General features: G+C 40.3%; 1 protein-coding gene across 2 annotated transcripts in view; it reads left to right on the top strand.

The window, feature by feature from the left end:
* The window catches only part of DOCK10 (dedicator of cytokinesis 10), a 310282-nt gene that overhangs the window by 36957 nt on the left and 251892 nt on the right, over positions 1-21433 (top strand). The window lies entirely within an intron of this gene.

Below are 21433 nucleotides of genomic sequence, written 5' to 3'. Positions count from 1 at the left end.
TGGAGACATGGGGTGGTTATATATCAAATTGAATAATCACTGATAGTAGTATGCACCCATTTTTCAAGTTCTCCTCCCGCCATAAATTTAGGAGGGGATTTTGTTGTTATTCTTCTTCTCCCAGATAGTGTAATACAAGGGAGCTCTCATCAAGATGGAAACCCTGGTGGCATAGTGGTTAAGAGCTATGGCTGCTAACCAAAAGGTCAGCAGTTCGAATCCATTTTTTTCCTTGGAAACTCTATGGGGCACTTCTACTCTGTTCTACAGGGCTGCTATGAGTCAGAATGGACTTGACAGCAACGGGTTTGGTTTGGTTTTTTGGTCATTCAGATGCATGTCTGCATGGAGGTGGTCTCGGTGGGCCATGTTCCAAAAAGCAGCTCAGGCAGTTTTGACTCTGGGCACCTTCTCTGCTCCTGCTGTAGCTGAGAGAAGCTAGACCTCACTTTTAGCACCTAGCATTTCGTTTTTTTTTTTTTAATAGCACCTGTGTCAATTTGCATATTGCTGTGACTACCCCACCTGTAGACAGATGCCTCTGTGAGTCCCTAAGTCTTCCTTTCACTCAGCTCCACCCCACCTAGCTCTGGGCTTGACTTGGCTGAGTTTCTTTGCTGAAGGACAGTAAATCTTCTAACTATTTTGTGTTCTTTGAAAGATCAGAATAGTGGTTGTTGTTAGGTGCCTTGGGGTCAATTTTTGAATCATAGTGACCCCCTGTGACAAAGTAGAACTGACTTATAGGGTTTTCTAGGCTGTAATCTTTATGGGAGCAGATCACCAGTCTTTCATCTGTGGAGCCCCTGGGTGGGTTCGAGCCACCAACCTTTCAGTTAGCAGCAAAGCACTTAACCTTCGTGCCACCAGGGCTTCCTAAGATCAGGACTAAATGAGTGCATTTCGGCTTTAATGGATTCATTTGCAATACAGCTTCCAACATTGATGATGATGATGATGTGGGAAAGTTGTGCGTGTTCTGAATGTGTAACTGCAGACCTCGTGTTAGCCTTAACTTGGCCGGGGAGACCCATCTCAGTACTGAACACCCTTTAAGAGCTAAGTTAGCTTGGTGTTTGTTCTTTAAGCTATTGATTTTCTTCTTTTAAGTAACCAAGTATTTGTATTTAGCCAAATATACCCAAGATGTAATCATTTCAACACGTAAGCAATATAAAAACATATTGATGAGATATTTCACATTCTTTGTGCTGCATTTTCCAGATCTGGTACATTGTACGCTTACAGAACATCGTAGTTTGAACTAGCTGCTTTTCAAGTGCTCGGTAGCCACACATGGCTAGTAGCTACGGAATTGGATACTACTCTAGAGTTCTCAGTATTTATTCTTCAGTTGGAGCCCTGATAGCACAGTGGTTAAGTTCTTGGCTGCTAACCAAAAGACTGGCAGTTTGAATCCACTAGTTGCTCTTTGAAAACCCTGACTTATTATATTCGTTAGTCAGTAAATACAAAGTAAAGCAGTACATCTCTCACAATCTAAGAACCTTAAGACAGTTTAACTTCATTTATTCCTTTTTCTCCCTCTGTAAAAGCCCTCGGTTTTCTAACCTTTTGCATCTCTAACTAATAAAAGATAGTCACTTTTAGAAGCTGAAACCTTCTGACATGAATAACTCTAGCAGGTTTGGTTATGTGGCAGTTATGACATTTTAATTTTTCTTCCCAGAAGAATGGAAGGAAAGCATTACCTCTGACTTTTCTACGTGTAAAGCCACAGTCCTTTTTGGCAATGGCCACAATATAGGTTTTTTTTTTTTGTAATAATCTTCATTGACATGCAATCTTCTTTGAACTTGATCACGTGGTGAGATTTGCCATGAAAGAACTTCGACGATACACATGCGTTCTTTGAGCTATCTTGTATCACTACTTTTGCTTCATCACAAGAAGCATTTCAGAGTTGTAAGTCAAGTTTGTTTCCTAGTCAGGCAGCTTACTTCTGAAATATTTTTTCATGTGTTCCTTCTAAGCCTTTCACTCATCAGTCAAGAAGATAGCAGGCCTCTTGCTCACATTTTCTTTGACTTAGAGCTGTGAGGATGGTGGGGTTAGTATACCCTCGATGTGCTATGTCACCTATTAGCTGGTCCATTTAATACAGGCTAAATGCTTCTCTAATACATAGGGTCTCTATGAGCCGGAACTGATTTCATGGCACCTAACAGTAACAACAAATGCTTCTTTGGATGAAAAGATCTGCAGATTGAGTACTATGCAAGTTCTGTTTCTAATCCTGGATTAGTTGATGACTCTCCAATGACACACTCTGTTTTCTTTTTTGTATCAAGGTTAAATCACTATTTCCAACTCCAGTTCATTCTTTAAAAATGATGACTCAAAGAATTGTATGAACTGTCTGACTACAACTGAAAGCTGAAGTGGCGGAACTGATAATGGAACAAACTGTTAAGTAGCTGAAGCTCATTCCTAAACCCAGCCTGGGCTTTCTATAACAGTGGTTCTCAAAAGTTGGTCCCTCACCAGGGTCTTCAGCATCACCTGGGAACTTGGTAGAAATGCAAATTAATAGGCCTCACCCCTCACTGACTAAATCAGGGGTCTGGGTTAGGGTCTGGCACTCTGTGTTTTAACAAACCCTCCAGGTAATACTGATGGGCAGTAAAGTTTGAGAACTACTGATTTGTCCCCTCCCTTCCTCCCGGCTCCCTCTTTCTTTTGCTTTCCTGGCGCTGCTTCCCTTTCTCAAATTTTATTTTTCCAAAGAAACTGATATCAGGCTTTAGTACCAGTGAATGACACCTTTGTGGTATTTTCTTTGTGTGCCTTCTCTCTAGGTGAACAATATAAGACTCTGCCTCCTGTCCATGTGTATTCATCGTCCTTATTTCTGCACTGCCCAGCCCTTTGGCAGTGCCCTCTCACCCTGACTGTGAACTTGCGCTTATGATTTGCTTTGGCCAATGAGCTTGTAATAAACTCTATACAAACAGAGGTTGAAAAAGCTCTTGATTGTTTTGGCTTCCTGTCTTGCTCCTTGCCTTTGTCATAAGGCAATATAGGGAGGCTGCTGGAAAATTTCACATATGGAGGCCAGCCCAGTCTGCCTAGCTGTCCCTGCCAAGGCCGAGTGAGCATCAGAGCTGCTTGGCTGATACGCAGCTTCCTGCAGACACGTGAGTGTCTGCCAATTCCAGCCAATTCCAGAAGAATCTCCCAGTCACCCCATAGGCTTATGGCAGTCAGAAAGAGCTGTGTTTTTTTTAAGCTGCTGAGTTTTGGGGTGGTTTGTTACTTAGCAATAGCTAACTAATATATACCTGTTAAATGAATCTAATGCCTCAGCTGAGCAGGAGGAGGGAAATATAAAGGCCCTTCTCGGTCTCTGAAGTCATAACCACAGCAGCTTGGGGCAGTTACACCACATCATTAAGTGTGAGTAGAACTCAAGCATACCGTTGAGTCAAAATGAATATTTGTAAGCAGGTCTTTCAAGTGGCCAGTTGGAGTTAATTAGTTGTTGGAGAGTTTTCCTTTTTTAAGCAAACTTTGAATATAGTTTTAGGGTTTGGCTTGGCTCTTGTTCTCTTCACACCCTTCCATCTATATTTCTGCTCTGCAGACATTAAGCTCATCACACTAGGAGCCACCAGGTGAAATGAGATTTGCAAGGAGGCACTGGGGCAGAGTCAATAAATCTTTTACGTGAAGCATGATTGCAAAAGCAGTCTCCTCTTACTTGGCTGAAGCAAATACATGGATACAGTGGATATTTTATGCTCTTGTGTTTGAAATCTCCAAGAGGGAAATTTTTCTAAGTAATTTTACCAATGCAGAAATGCAACCAAGAGTATTTTAGTGCTCAGACAACTTACCTGCCTACATTTTACTCTCACAGAGGTTATTATTGGCTATTTTTAATATTTTCATTCAATGATTTTGTTTCTGTTAGAATATTACAAACTAGCTAAAAATCTACTACTTCTTTATAGCTGAAAACTATCTATAAAAAAATCTATAGGGAACATGAAATTTTGACAAGTATTTCAACCTAGTCATCTGTGACCCCTTATTTACTAGTCGACCTTGCTTTTCACGTCGTTCTCCCTAGAGGGAGCCATATCCTCACGTCCTGATGCTCTTTCCAGTGTTGGCTGCTGGCCCTGTAATACCACGTGAGGTTGAAGTCATTTAGATTACAAGATAGAAATATTTTAGTAAATCTATCAGCAGTAGAGTCTGTATTTTAAACATGATAAATTCATGACCTACTGGACGTATTTTGTTTAAGCTTTATGGCAAACGTGACAGTCTACAGAAGGAGGCGATAATGTGTGTTGACCATGGTTGTGTTTCTGTTTGTTCAGGTCAGCTCTAGCCTATCTCTGTGTCAACACTCAGTAACCTGTGGAATAGTAGGGACAGATTGTGGAGTATTAGCAAGAATGCTGGGAATGGATTCAGTGGACCTCTGCTGTCATTTTGGATATGCCACTTATAGAAGGTACTTTCCCCTTTGGATTTCAGTTTCCTCATTTGTATGATTAGACGGTTGGTCTTGACTTTTTCAAGATTCTACCAGTTCTGTGATTTGTGGTCTTTGAAACATAGCAATAGTACTGTACAGTTTGGTAGAGGGACTGAGAATAATGCTCCCAAATGCTAATTCAAGGGACATTTAGGTAGTTACCCAAATTAAATTTAGGTAGTTACCCAAGTGAAATTTTGGTTAGCCTACAGAAAAACAAAAACCCAGCCTATAGAAAAAAAAAAAAAATCAGCCTATAGAAGGTACCCTAAAAAGGCCAGATGTTATTGAAAACTCCAAACCATATATCTTTTATGTTATCTTCTTAAATATTAATATTCTCGGAAAGTCAGCATATGGTATTGGTTTAGTACTGGCTCAGGGGAAAACATGTCAGCTACCCAAAATCTAGTATTATGTGTTGCAAAGAGTCTCTACTCAAGAAATGTTTGTTGAATGAATGACAGAATGACTAGTTCCATTTTGAGTGCAGCTTTTATTTCTAGAATATTCTTTGTTATATTGAGTCATACTTGATATCCATTAATTTCCAGCGATGGCTTTAACTCTACTCTTTTGGGTCATATTGAGCGTATTGTATTTGCTTTGCATGGAAAGTTACTTTATTTTTATTTTGTCCCACCCTGCCACAAAAATGGTTAAATGGAAGTAGAGTTTCTCAAAGTTGGGATGCCGTATCATGAGCCACACTCACAATTCGGTACATAATTCTCTCTACGTGACCATTTTTAAGTTTTTGAAAACAGTTGTCATGCCTGATAGAATCTTAATTTTTCAAAGCTAGTCACCTTTCTTCAGAATTTCCATAAGCACGTTTTCAGTGTCTTCTTCATTCTTCTTTGAGTGGTTCCACTTTTTTATCTTTCCTACACTATCACTCAGAACTGAATACAAGATTGAAAGTTTCACCAGCTTGAAGATGGAAAATCGCAACTTCCTTTATTCTAAATACTGTTTTTCTGCTAATACAATTTAATATTAGGTGCCTCATTACATGTTGGTTTATCCTGATGCCCAAGTCTTTTCCACAAATGCATTGTTAAACAACATTTCTCCTTTATATCCTTGTGAAATTGTTTTCTTTTTTAACTGAAATCATCTTTTAATCTTCACTGAAGCATCTTAACTTTGGATCCTGATTATGTCCACCCACTTATTATTTCTGCTTCTAACTTCATGTCATCCACAACTATAATGCCCCCATGGACTATTTACACATTACATTTATGAATATGTCTAGTTTACCAGAGCCAAGAGGGAGCCTTGATGTTTGTTGCTAGAGTGGTTTCCAGGATGACAGCAATTTATTCATCAACACCCTTGAAATAAGCAGTTCAACAGTTTAGGAATGTATTTAATGATGATATCATCCAATATAGGAGCACTGCTGTCGCTGTCGCCGTGGTTAAAGCACTCAGCTGCTAACCGAAAGGTCAGTGGTTCAAATCCACCAGTCCTCGGAGGAAGATGTGGCAGTCTGCTTCCATAAAGATTTACAGCCTTGGAAACCCTATGGGGCAGTTCTACTCTATCCTCTAGTGTCACTGTGAGTCCAAATCTACAGCAGTGGGTTTTTGGTTTTGGTTTATCATCCAGTTTGTGTTTCTCCTTGCTGTCTACAAGACCATCTTGGAGGTCTTGTCAGATGCCTTTATAAAATGTATACATTCATTCTACCTCAGGCCAAGGTAAAAGGAAGCAAAATGTGGAACTGGTATGGTCTTAATGAATCCGAGGCTGAGAAGTCATTCTGTTAATATCCACTCTATAAATTTGCTAGAGATAAAGATAAAATGAAATGATAGATTACAGAATCTGCCTCATATTCCTTTTACAAATTCTGTGATACATTTTTGCATGTCCGGTCTTCTGGCTGTCTCTATACAGTCTTAGAGACCCCAAGAGCAGTTGGGTAGGTTCTCTCAATAAACCACAATGTAATTTCATGAGCTCAGAGTTTAAGTTCTTAGGACTGCTAGTACTGTGTTTAAAGCCAGGGTCTTCAATTCCTTGTTTCCAAAGTTCACTCTGCTCTTTTTAGGCTCAGATCATTGATACTGAGAAGACAGAAGCAACATGAGAGATCAACTTTGATCATCAATATTTTTCCTCAACTCTAAGCAGCAAACCCATCTCTTCCCTGTTCTTCTTCTTTGTCCAAATCTTAAAATTAATCAAAACAAACAAGAAATGTACTGAAATAACTCATACCAGGAAGTGAATGATGGGTATAATAGGGGAAATAGGAAGGAATGCAGAAGAAAGAGAAGTAACTTTTACCTTGGGGACTCAGAAAATGTGCCTTTTGAGCTAGTTTTGGAAAAATGAGTGAGATTTTGACTGGAAGTGTCGAGAGGGACTCTAAGTGCAAAGAATGACAGGAGCAAAACCATAAATGGTAGAATGCTTCAATTTGTAGTAAATGGAAAGTAAATGGTTATATTTACCTAGTAAATGAAAGTTGGATTAATGAGGGCCGTATGCATTGGTCCTCATTTGAATCATTTGGTGGACTTGAGGAAGCCTTTGAAGGTTTTTAAGGAAAGCTGTGATATGAATGCACTTGGAAGCTTAATCAAGAAGAGAAAGATTGCAGCTGAGAAAGCCAGTTAGATTTATAGTTGCCATGACATTCAAACCAAGATGGCAACAAATGGAAGGTATAGAAACCAGTTCACAAGGTGAAGGTGAGGAAAAAAGTGAAGATGGATTTTATATTAATCAGGTATTTAAAGTATACATATATTGTATTTGCTGTGCATGTAAAATTACTTTACCTATTCCCCCACCATAAAAATTGTTAGATATTAGTAGTTGGCCAAAGTGTGGAATGCATACCACTAATTGTACTGGATGTTATTTTAGGGGGTTTCAGATTCAGCTTTAAATAACATTAAACCACACTAGGAGAAGTATTTTCTTTTCAGTTCTCTTTCAGTTCTTCTGATTGCATCAAGGATAAAGTCTTGGTGTCCTTAACACTTGTCCTCTCCCTCCACCCGGAAATGGGCTTGGGCTTTGAAGCTTTCAGAGGTGATAGTATCAAACTAGAATTGAATGACAGTGCTTATTTATTTTGGTCCTTATGTTTTAATGTTACATTCTATTTTTCTGTTTATGAAAATTGATACTAGTATTCTGTTTATGGTTAAGGTTTTACTTTAACAAACAATTTTATTTTATGGAAAATGTAAGTTTTTGACTTAAAAATACTGAGTATATAAAAACCAAACCAAACCCATTGTCATTTAGTTGATTCCGACTCATGGCAACCCCGTGTTTTATGGGGTAGAACTGCTCCATAGGGTTTTCCTGGCTGTAATACATATGGAAGCACATTGCCAGGCTTTTCTTCTTCCCCTGGGCAGCCTTAAATAACCAGCATTTAGGTTAGCAGTCAAGTGTAAACAATTTGCACCACCTAGAGACCTATTAAATAGAGACCTATTAAATAATACTAGCAAATAAAATATAAGAGTTTGGCAAAAATCAAGATGGAGCCGCACGAATGACTGACATTGGTTCAGTCAACTCTAGTAAAAGTTCTAACTGGTATGGCCAAACTTCTACATGTTTTAAAGACTTTTTCTTCACCTTCACTGAATCCCCCGATTATTGAATTTATATTCTTGTTTCACTGAGGGTTTGTCTGGTGGCCCATAGAGAATCGAATGCACTTTGCCCTTCTCATGTATAGGGGATAGCAGTAGTGGCTTATTCTACTTGGAATATAAAATCACTATATAAAATACTAGAGACTTGTAGGTTTTTTTCTGGAGGCTGTACTACCGTGACATGGAAGGTAAAAAAAATTCTATTTTGTGATGAAAGAAATTTTTTTTTCTAAAGAGAACATAGACTGTAATGTATCTAATGGCCTCTTTTCTAAAATTAGTTTCATGAAAGCCTTGATTGATTTCAGGCTCTTTATAGACTTAATTTAATATTCATTCACCATTGTATTATTGCCCAGCATGAATAAAGACGATCATGCGTAAGATTAGAGAAATAAAGCAAGGCCAGGACTGCTCCTGTGGGGGCCAAGTGTAGAAGAATCTTTGTCCCTGAGTTGGGAAATAGGGCGCACATGGAAGGAAATGCTGATGGCAAACTCCAAACCCTAATGGTTCTTTTAATGCAAACAATTGATTCTGGAGGCAGGAAGCTGCTGTAAGAGGCTGCCCTGAAGCCCTGCAACATGGTACTCTCCACATTCTTGGGCCTTTCCTAGGAAAACCAGGCTCAGTTTAGCCAAACCTGTGCTATCGTACTTTGAATACACAGGTTCTTGAGTTCAAAAGATACGAGTTCAAACATGACCCCACCATAGGTTAATACTAGCTGTGTGACCCAGGGAAATTATTTAACTTCTTTGAGCTTCAGACTTCTCAACTTTAAAATAAGGATGCATTCATTTCCTAGCATCGCTGCAACAAATTACCACAAATTACCATGGTTTATAGCAACAAAAATTTATTCCCGTGGAATAAATTTCTCAGGCCGGAATCAAGGTGTTGGCAGAGCTTCACTCTCTCCAAAGGCTATAGGGGAGAGTCCTTCATTCCTCTTCCAGCTTCTGCTGGCTCCAGACATTGCTTAGCTTGTGGCTGTACAACTCCAATCTCTGCCACCATCTTCATATGGGCTTCTCTCTGTTTTCTCCTCTTCTGTGTAAGGACACTTGGCATTGGATTTAGGGTGCACCTGGATAATCTAGGATGATTTCATCTTGAGATCCTTAGCTCCATAACATATGCAAAGACTCTTTTTCCAAATGAGGTCACATTCACAGGTTCAGATGTTAGGATGGGGACATATCTTTGGGGGGCCACCATTCTACCCAATGCAAAGGACAATCATATGCTTACATCACAGATTAAATGAAAGAATGTTGAGCATATAGGACATGATCAAGACTTTTTTTAATCTTTTTCTTCATTTTTTAAAATTATTCAATAACTCCTTTGTTTTGTCATTATAATATGTACTTTGGGTAGCCTTGACTGCATTTAATAGTGAAATCTGTTATGATTAAACCTGATGAAGAGATATGAGGCCCCAGTTGCCTTTGAGCATTTCAAACAGGGAATACATGGCCTCTTTCTTCAGAGGGGCTTGGGAGTCATTGGCTTTTGACCAACTCCTTGAGGGATGGTCTGGCCACTGTCACACTGTGATTCACTGAAACACTTTCTGTGTCTCAATAAACTCACTAGTTAAAAAGAACTGAATGGTTGACCGCATCTCAGCCACTAAGGCCAAATAAATACATGGGTAACTAACTCTCTTTCATATCTGTCAATAAGGAGCCTAAGAAATTCATTGAAAAAGCTTGGTGGTGGTGGTGTTGCTACAAGGTTTGGTCTGTGCCTATATTCATTCAGTGTTGCCATTTAGGAATCAAAGCTTGAGGAAATGATAATGTGATTAAATAGTATTAAGGATGTCAGTTTGCTCTTTCTTATAGGGTGACATGGTGAAGAGAATGAATGTTTGTTTGAACTTCAGGCCTTTTCTCACAGTGGGCACCAGGGTGACATGGTGAAGAGAATGAATGTTTGTTTGAACTTCAGGCCTTTTCTCACAGTGGGGCATCGCTTACATAGGGAGATTTCAGCCTAATGAGAGGAAGTGGGGTCTGATGGTCCAAAGTTGGATGCCTTCACTAGGAACATAACCTTTCACGTTTGAAATACTTTCTCATTGTTTTCCTCCCACATGTCATTCATTCATCCTTTATGATCCAGCTCAAATATCTTAGCCTCTAGGAAGCCATACCTAACCGCCCTTGGCTGAATTAATTGGCATAGTGGTTAATAGCTTTGGCTACTAACCAAAAGGTCAGCAGTTTGAATCCACCAGGTGCTATTTGGAAATCCTATAGGGCAATTCTACTCTCTCCTTTAGGGTCGCTGTGAGTCGGAATCACTCAACGTCATTGGGTTTGGCTTTGGTTTTGGTCCTTCTACAATACCTTGAATAAATTTCTATTGTAGGAATTCTGCTGTCTCCAATATACCTCTTTCCACCTGTGGCATACCAAAGTCCCAGCACCTACTGTTGGCTTCTAATGTACTTGTTGAATAAATACACATACCCAGAAAGATTACTGTGACTACTACTATTCTACCATTACTGGCTAACCAGTAACTTTAAAATAACTGAGAGGATACCACTGCCCATCATAATCCTTGGCTTCTTGCTGTTGACACAAAACAGCACTCTGCCAGTTCAGGAGGTTAACCCTTTCAGTACCAAATTAACACAACAGTTTCTGATGACTGATTTTTCTCTCTAGGAATAATTAGAGCATGATTTGGGCCACTTTTCCCAGAGTGAAAGACACAGAACAATGGCTTGCTTATGGAGTCACCATTCTCAGTCCCTTCCTATTGTGCTCTTGTTGGCACACACACACGCAGGGCGCTGGGAACATGTTGAAATTCTATTGGTTGCCTAATAGGATTGCTTTCCATGAGGTTTGGACAGGAGAAGTTCAAAACAATTCAGTTGAAAAGTGGGTTGTTTTTCCTTGTTAGGTCACTCACCCTTTGGTCTTTCACACATGAAAAGCACATTCCATTCGTTGCTCTAAGAAACAGAATACATATTTCTAGACACTAGGAGTTTCCAGAAGGTCATGAGGAGTTTCAGTGCATCTTTTCTTGTATTTTAGAAACCACTCATGGAAACCATTAGAAACCTCAGCAGTGAGACTGGAGTCAGTTTTCTATGAACTGTAAAGGTAGTAGGGTGTGTGTGTGTGTGTGTGTGTGTGTGTGTGTGACTTGAGTAGTTCCCAGTGCTGTTTTATAAATAATAATACATAGCCTTTGTAGCTTCAGAGAACTTGCTGTGAATGTTTCTTGGGGCCAGCTGTATATAAATTTGAAAGTCATGTTTACCTTTTGATATACTGTGATTTTCTAATGAAATGTTACCAACTGATTGAACAATTACTGCCTCAGTGCCTGGTGACATCATGATAGAGTCATTCTGAAGAATTATCAGAGGGAAACTATTGTATCCCACATCATAAAGCTTGCAATACATAGCTGAGCTTTGAATCCCTGGGTAGTGCAGACAGTTAAATGCTCAGCTACTAACTGAAATAATATTTCATTATAATACATAAAATCAGGAAAAGTATGCCTTAGGGTTGTATCCTTTTACCATACTCTGTCCATACACTGAGCAAATAATCCGAGAAGCTGGACTATATAAAGAAGAAAGGGGCATCAAGGCTGGTGGTAGACTCGTTAACAACCTGTGTTATGCAGGTGGCACAACCTTGCTTGTTGAAAATGAAGAAGACTTGAAGCTCTTACTGATGAAGATCAAAGACCACAACCTTCAGTATGGATTACAACTCAATATAAAGAAAACAGAAATCCTCACAACTGGACCAATAAGCAACATCATGATAAATGGAGAAAAGAGTGAAGTTGTCAAGGATTACATTTTACTTAGATCCACAGTTAACACACATGGAAGCAGCAGTCAAGAAATCAAACAAGGTATTGCATTGGGCAAATCTGCTGCAAAAAAACCACTTTAAATTGTTAAAAGGCGAAGATGTCACTTTGAGGACCAAGGTGCGTTTGACCCCAAGCCATAATATTTTCGGTTGCCTTGTATGCATGCAAAAGCTGGACAATGAATAAGAAAAACCTAGGGAAAATTGATGCCTTTTAATTGTGGTGTTGGCAAAGAATACTGAATATACCATGAACTGCCAGGAGTATGAACAAATCTGGCTTGGAAGAAGTTCAGCCAGAATACTCCTTAGAAGCGAGGATGGCAAGACTTTGTCTCACTTTGGAGATATTATCAGGAGGGACCAGTCCCTGAAGGACATCATGCTTTGTAAAGTAGAGGGTCAGTGAAAAAGAGGAGGACCCTCAAGGAGATGGATTGACACAGTGGTTGCAACAATGGGCTCAAGCATAACAATGATTGTGTGGACAGCACAGGACCGGGCAACGTTTCATTCTGTTGTACATAGGGTCATTATGAGTTGGAACTGAGGCGATGACACCTAACAACAACAACAACAACTAACTGAAAGATTGGCAGTTTGAATTTACCCAAAGGTGCCTTGGAAGAAAGATCTGGTGACCTGCTTCCATGAAGATTACAGACATTGAAAAACCTATGGAGTGCAGTTCTACTCTGAAACACACGGAGTTGCCATGAGTAGGAATCGACTTGACAGCACCTTGTTTGATTTTTTGCTTTGGTTGTGGGATTCTGTACATAACTTTTAATAGTTTCTGCTGCATACTGTCAGTTTGGGGACCTGGGGTAAATTACTTCTTTGGGCTTTATTTTCTTTATCTGGCATTAAGAGTGTTAAGTCAGACAATGCTCATTTTAGATTAAGAAGTACACACAAAAACACCATTATGGTGTTTGTGGGTGATACTCTCTCGAGAAGGAATCATACTTGTATTTGAGATTTATACCAGAATGTAAGAAGCTCTGAAGGGATATGACCTGTGTGTCTTGTATTCATTGCTATATCCCCAAGGGCTGGGATGATGCCCCAACACAGACACACGGACTAGTACTCAGTAATTATTCATTACGTGAAGAAAAGAAGGAAGGAAGGGAAGGAGAAAAGGAAAGAGGAAGAGAGGGAGGGAAGTAAGCTGGACCTCATTCACTGGAATAGCAGTGCTAAAGCAGCCATCGAAGAAGGGAATTTACAAGAAATCTAATGCTGTGAATGAAATTTTAAGAGCAATACTTTGGTAAGAGAGAAAAAATACATCTAAGGACTTCAGGCATCTCTTCTGAGATAAAATTCAATGCAAGGCTGATTGGTGGCCTTGGATGGAAGGATTTCAGTGGAGAGCTTGCAGTAGATCACCCTGGGTTGAGTGAATGGGAGGATAGGCAGGAAAGGCATAAACTCTTTGGATGATTCTTCCCAGTTGTTTGCCTATGAGCGAAGGCAAGAGGGTGCTGCAGCTATAGAAATTTCTGGGTGGAAAGATGTTTTATTTTTGTTTATTTCATCTTGGGAGAGGCTTTTATGCTGCTGCGGGGAAGGAGCAAGGGGAGGGGAGAGAAGTAATTGATGGAGCAAGACCCGAAAAAGACCAGAGCACAGAGATTGGGCTGAGGAAGAGAAAGCTTCCCTTGCCTCTGACACTGAGGAGAATGTGGGCATGGTGTGAGTAAATATTTAAAAAGAACCATGATACAAATAATGCCAAGGTGCAGAGCCAAGAAAACCCAGATGCTTCTGAATCACTTCGTTAGTGTTTGCTTGCTACTTATTCATTCATTGGTATTCAGCTTCTAACGCTCAGTCACAGACAAGCAGTAACAGCTGCAAACATTTAAGGAAAATATAGGCGGAAAAAAGAAAAAACTTATAGTTGACATAATTCTAATAAAATTTGAAGTAGATGAGCTTTTTTCTGGCCATCTTTGCCTAGCTCTCGGAACCTCAGTGAATCATGAGAATGAAAGTAATAAGAACTGAAGCTAGGGTGGGAGGACTGGGAATTGAAATATGGGAACATGTTCAGGAATCACTAGGAGATCTGAGGGCAGAGGATTTCACAGCTTTTGAAATATGCATTGGTGGAAACCTAGAGAAAAGATAGCTGGAATAACCTGTGTTTGGCCAAATGTTGTCAAGATCCCCATGTGTGTACATACACATGGTCACACATACATATACACACACATGCATTCACATATATGTGTATACATACACACTTGTTCACATGTATACACCCGTATATACATGTTGACACATATACCATCATACACATGTGCTCACACATATACACACAGTTCACACATATAATGCATTCACGCACATACATGTGCACACATTTGCACACACAACACATGAGTACATGCATGTATGCACATGTTCACAAATATCTGTGCATGTAAACATGTTCAAACATGTGTATATATACCCATATACACATGTTCAGAAACAGCCATACATAGAAACATGTTCAAATATACACATACAGATACACATGTTCACTCACATATATACACACTGTTCATACACATGCACATGTATTCACACATGTTCACACACATATGCATACATTCATGTGCATATACACATTCACACACACATATGTGTGTAAAATGTATACATGCACACATGTTCAAATACATACATACACATGCACATCCATCCTACTTGCTCTTGTGATGCTCCCTTGGGTTCTCCACTCTCTTTGGCCACCAGTCTTCCTTCTGGGGATTTATCTTCATGTCTACAACAGCCACATGTTTTTAAGCTCACCCTTTATCTGGTGTCTCCAACCAGGCACAGTGGGGCCTAGTGGCCACTAGGGTGACTTTCATCCCTCATAAACCAAAGGGGGATGAAAAAGAATAAGCTGCTTGGTTTGACACAAAAAATCAGAACTAAGCTAGTAATAGAAGTGAATCCTGAAAAGCCAGGCTTCTGTCCAAACTTAAAATTCAAGGGGACTAGTGAACACAAATCTAATCCCAGTGGTGAAACGCTGGTGCTCTGAGTTTGACTCTCTATGTTCAAGTCCTGGCTCAACCACTAATCAGCGACAGTGGATAAGGGACTTAACTTCTATGTGGCTCATCTGTAAAATGAGAAGAGCAGGTCACCAGAAAGTGAGAGATAAGACATGTTTAGTTTTTGTTGAAAGCCACTAAGTTTTGGGGTGTTGTACTACTCAGCAATATATAAATACACAGATTTATGTACATATTGTATGTGTGTGAATTTGCTTTGTAAGTTAGAAGGAGACTATGGAAAGTGGGTAGAAAAATGATGTAGCATATACCCTGAAACTGACAGTTGGGATGAAAATCTTGTCTACCCACGCAGGACTAACATCTACCAGTGACCTCTTCCCAGGAGACCCTCAACAGATACTGACCAATGATGATTATGTATCAAGTTATATTAAGAGAGAAGCTTCTAGGAAGAAATAATCTTCTTTGTGGGCATATTTTGGTTATCATTGTGTTCGGCACCCAATAAGCTATAAGAGAAAATAGAGGTGGAGGCTTATTGACAGCATTTCCCACTCTTTGGAAGGGGTGATAGATAGTACTTGGCACTTATTGATAAATTAGTTGTGTCTGGCCCCATGCTAAGCCTTTTATGTATATTATCTCGCTTAATTCTTATAGTAACTCCCTGAGGTAAATATGACACCCAAGAGGAGTTAAGTGACTTGCTGGCTGAATATCACAAAGCTAGCAAGAGACACATCAGACTTTAAAATTCAAGATGACTTATCCTGGAGTCCATCTTAACCAGTATACATACTACCTGTGACTACAAGGTTATACTTTTAACTTCTATCACCATTAACTTCTATAAAGGTTGTCATAATATAAATTGGTAGGCTATTATTTAAAAACAAATCTTTCTATGTATTAAATCACTTACAGAATGATCTGGAATGTCACTATTTTTATTCATAAATTTATAGGGATAGACTGTGTATTAAAAGCCAAAGCATATTCGTAGGCAATTCTTTCTCTCCATCTCTCTGTTGGGTAGGGATTAAACCTTTATTAAGATTGCATTAAAATAGTTTACATTCCATTTGAGAAATGTGATAAAGTCAGATCCTCATTGCACATATGTGTCTAAAGACCCAAGAGAACATGCAGCCAGACTTGGGCAATTTGTAAATGGCCAGCTTTAAAGACTTTTCAATGTAGAAGGAACACTACCATGGCGGCTGGAATCTCACTCGCACAAATCCAGCAGCCCTGGAGAAAATCTCCATGTTGACTGCAGGTACCCTTCTGGCAGCTTAGCCACCTGAGCTCCAGCTGACTCTTGTCCTGAGTGCCCTACCCTCTAAAAAAGGAAGAGTCTAGGCTGATGAACAAACTACCGTAAGATTGTGCAGAGCGTACGTAGCCTGTCCACCAGTGCACAGCAGAGTACCTGCATCTCTGTGGGTGGGGGTTAGAGTGGGCGGTGACTTTTCTATAATCATAATTCAATTCCCTTTGGTTATGATATGTGAGTCTTCCTCCAACTCATTTCTGCTCTTGAACAGAAAACAGGATGACAATAATTTGCCTAAAGGGTAAACATTGAACATCCTGTATTCTCATTTTGCATTCTTCTGTTCTAAAATGCCAGGAGCCCAGCAGTTTCTTGGATTTAAGACATTTTATGTTTTTCCATGATTGCTAATGCCACCCGGCAGTGAAAGGCACGGTTGACTTGCTTGACTTGCTTGACGTGTGGCTGTAATCTATGGAAATTCCAGAGCAGTGTTCATAAATAGTAGAGCTTCTCAGTTTACTGGGTTTTCATGATGTCCCAGGCACTGTGTTAAGTGCTTCATTTGGATTATCTCATTTACTTCTCACCCTCATGTAAGGTAAGGTTATACATGTATTATCCGTATCTTACTGATGTGGGAACAAAGCTCAAAATGTCACTTGCCATGGATTACCAATCCAGGTAACAACAAACTCAGGTTTTGGAACAGCAAAGTGATTGATCATACCTTCAAAGAGAGACAGGTTGGGTCTTCCTATTACTCATTTCCTTGACCTGAACCACAGACTGTTTTTTCAGGGCAGAGCTGTGTACACGTTAAAGCTATTTGGAATGGTTGTTATCTGTTGGGCTGGGTCAGGGGATGGGGTAGGTAAGAAAAAGTCTTACTGGCTTCTTACATGGTAATGATTGAGTCTCCAAGCAAAGCAAATGGGTTTGCTTGGTCCCCTTTCCACCACCTCATTCTCATTCTTTCCTCTCCTTCTAATTCTTTAGTGTCCTTACCTCTTTTGCAACACTGCTTGCGACGTTCACTATAATCCTATTATCTAGTCAACAAATATTGGTAGAAGAACGTGGTGTAATCCAGTAACAACTCTCCTCTCTTTACCTCTTCCCCAAAGTCCAGGCATTGGCCATGGCTATTCTCTTTGACTGTTGTGGTTAGATAAAGCTGTTGGATCCCAGACCTGGAAGGTCTGTTCTGACCTTCTGTGGATGAGCAGATGTATATCCAGAGAGAGGTCACAGAGCTTGTCTAAAGTGATACTTAGTGTTGAGCCCAGACCACCTCCGCTGCTTTTTCCACCACATCACAGTGAAATGAGGATGGCACGCTTCCTCGTGTGCGGTGGCTCGGATTGTCAGCAGGATAAATTGTAGATAATAGGAACAACAACCTTGAGACTCCACGTCCTGCAGTTTAGGTTTTAAAGAGAAGCTCAACATTATCTTATCAAGTTAGTTTTTTTGAGTAGAGCCCTGCCCCTCCTATCGTTGCTGGGTTTAAACCTCCGCTTGTCCTCATTTCCTTTCAAAAGCCTCGTGCTGGGTGCTGTGCACCAACCCTAAAATGATATGGTGGGCCACTCTCCTGTGTCTTGGCAAAGAATGTAAAGTTAAGATTTGCTCAGGTTGTCAACATCCTTTCATACTTCAAATTGGTTAGGAAAGAATGCATTTAAATGACTTGTAAAGACTGCCATTTTTATGTTTGCAAAGCAAGTCGTGCTTATTGTAAACTAGATTTCACTGGGAATGTTCTGTATGTGGGTGGTTAATTCTTGCCACAATTCAAATGGGGGAGAAATGAACAGAAAAAAATAAAAAAGGACAAGGAGTGCAAGTACAGTTAATAGTGCATTTATCCAGCATCCTCTGAAAATATTTTTACACGGCTAACTTTTGATGATAGCATTTGCCGTTGTTTGTTGCTGTCAAGTCGGATTCCGGCCCATGGCAAACCCATGTGTGCAGAGTAGAACTGCTCGATAGGGTTTGCAAGGCTCTCAGAAGCAGATCTCCAGGTCTTTCTTTCAAGGCATCCGTGGGTGAGTTTGAACCTCCAACCTTTCAGCTAGTAGTCGAGCACTGAATTGTTTGTGTCACCCTGGGGCTCCTGAAGATAATATAACTTATCCCCATTTAATTACCAGACTTTTAAAAATTAAAAGCAGTCATTGATGGAAATTTTATCTAGAATGTTTCACAGATTTCTCTTCTTCCCTAAACTGTGGCCACTGGACATCATTTGATTTTTCCTTAATGCATCCTTGCCACCGTTGTGATCGCTCTTTATTGTACCGGGCTAGAACAATGCAATTTATATTGCCCTTTACGGTATGGATTAGTCCCAGATACTGTGGATATTGATTTCTTCTATCCCTTTATTTTTTTCAGACTGTCCTGTTTTGTGTGGGTGGCTGGAACCTTTAAGTTTGCCTGACATGGCCATGTACTCTGTGCCAACGACACTTCCTGCTTCACTTCATTCTAAACCTTGCTGTTTCATGCTAGTGCCAAGTACCTAGTTATGTTTGAGTAACTGTGTATACATGACTGTCTTGGGTTTGACCCTTGGTGTGTAGAGCAGTTACTTGCCCTCTTTAGCATTTACTCAGAATAATAATGAAAATATAATAATAATAATAGTCATATTAATAATAATAGTGAAATGTGATAACATCTACTGTTTATGCCAGTGTTTTACACATAGCATCTTGTTATAAGGACAATGTGAAAGAGGTGATCTTAGTCCCGTTAGATAATTGAGGGAAAAGGCTCAGATAATTAAAGTGACATTCCAAGGCAACACAGCTAGGGTTCAGACCTGGGTCTCTTCAGCTCCAGAGCCCATGTTCATGTTCATTGCTCTAGATCATATGATGGGTACCAGGCTGGAATAGTGCACCCTCATCTCTGACACAGATACACAGCCTCCAGCCCCATCTGGGGGCTGAGTCCTGGAGGGCTGGCCTGACAGCTGTTGCCCACCATGACTCCTTGAAGAAGCAGCCAGACAGCTGTCCACACTACTGCTTCAGCAGAGGCACCCCGCTGATCAGCTGGTTCTTAGTCCCACTGGGTGGGGGCAGGTCAGAATGATATCGCTTTTGATTGAAGGCCATTACAAGCTGAGAGCTCAGTAAGGTCTTTAGAACCCTGCACAAGGTGACCGTAGGTGGTGAAGATATGAAGACATCTTCTCCAAGCCATCAGCATAAGATTCATAGAACAGATCTTATGCCCTCTCCTTCTGGCTCTGCAGAAGTTGTTTCTATTGCTTCCCAGGACCTGGCTGTGATCAGAATATTTGAGGTTACAAAATGAGTGACCTCTGGATAAGTGAGGTATTATTATGTTATTTCAAATATGTTTACTCATGGTAAGGGTTTATGTAACTTGTCTCATGTTACCATGGGGGCTCACGTCAAAGCGCAGAGGAAGCATGCCAGACACCCTAATCTCCCCATCACTCAGGGAACATTCTGTGTCCCTGGGTGAGGAAAGGTCAGAGATAAAAATTACCATTTTGTGGGGAGAGAGAAAACGAGTGATGTCTGAAAGTCGATGGATGGATGGATGGATGGATGGATGGGTGGGTGGGTGGGTGGGTGGGTGGGTGGGTGGGTGTGTGGGTAGGTAGATGGATGGATGGGTAGGTGGATGGATGGATAGGTGGATGGATGGATGGATAGATAGACAGACAGACGGACAGACAGCTTTTATTGAGTCAGCTCTGACTGATCGCAACCTTACGTACAACAGAATGAAACATTGTCCGATCCTGCATTATTCTCACTATTGTCCATCTATTGTGGCTATTGTGCCAATCCATCTCACCAAGGGTCACTCTTGCTCTTTCTAGCCCTTTGCTTCACCAAACATGCTGTCCTCCTCCAGTGATTGATCCTTTCTGATGACATGTCCAAAGCAAACAAGTTGAACAACGTTCTCTTGTGACCATAGGGTTTTCGTTAGCTAATTTTTGGAAGTAGATCATCAGGCCTTTCTTCCTAGTGTGTCTTAGTCTGGATGCTCCCTTGAAACCTGTCCACCATGAGCAACCCTGCTGGCATTTGAAATACCAGTGACATAGCTTCCAGCATCATAGCAACACACAAGCCAACACAGTATGACAAACTGATAGATGAGTGGTGATGAGAGTCTTTAGATCTTCTCTTTTCTAGTAATAAATAACACTTCTTGAATCCTTACCATGTGTCTGACACAGTGCCAAACACTTGACATAGATCTTAGAGTACACGCGTGAGTACTCTTCAGGTTAACAGATGAGTAAACTGAGACTTAACCATTTTGCTCAAAGTCCAACAGGTAGAAAGTGGTTCAACCGGGGCTTCTGTTTTGGCAGTCTGCCTCCTGAGTCTTTGTGTAATGCTCCACAGTACACTCTGCTGCCCCTATACTGTACTCCTTAAGAACTAGAATGATTTATTATGAGTTGAGGAAAATTCAGTCAAAAATAGGAGCCTGAGAAAGGTAAGGTATGACGTTAATGGAACATTTAAATTATCCCTCTGCAGGTAGCTGCTCCTCAGGGAAGCTGCCTTAGAGACTAACAGAAGATAATTTTCTGATACACTGAAACATAACAACAAAAGAATAACCTGCCTTTGAGCTGCACTTATGCCAAAGGTAGGAAAATGGAGATAAAGGCGGGCTTGGCATCGGCACTTGGCTTTTTAAAGCGAAAGAACGATGTGCCTGTTTCCAAAGTGATTAATTGTACCACTCAATAAATGTCAGCATGTGGGAAAGACGCCTGCAAAGAGGGTGCCACTATAATTAAGTGAAAGTGAAGACAGAAATTAAAAGGCAATATCTCTACCAATCTCAGATGTGGGAAGAAGAGTTTATGGGTTACTACCAAAGTAAACTTAAACCCAGTTTGTGAGTAGCGGTAGCCCCAGGAGAGGCAAAGGTGCAAGCAGTTCAAAGGTAAGAAGGCCTCGGGTCGAAGAATTCTTTCAGTGTTTTGTGTTTTGTGCTTTTTTGACAAGAAGGCACTGATTAACTCCCTCTAGCCACTGGATTAGTTTACACTTAGGAGTCTTAGCCATTTGAAAATAGACCAGGAAAAAGATTCTCACCAATCTTGATCT

This window comes from Elephas maximus, chromosome 6, assembly GCF_024166365.1.
Source record: "Elephas maximus indicus isolate mEleMax1 chromosome 6, mEleMax1 primary haplotype, whole genome shotgun sequence".
Taxonomy (NCBI): Eukaryota; Metazoa; Chordata; class Mammalia; order Proboscidea; family Elephantidae; genus Elephas; species Elephas maximus.
The sequence above is the reverse complement of the archived record's forward strand: the minus strand, read 5'-3'. Positions and strand labels throughout refer to the sequence as shown.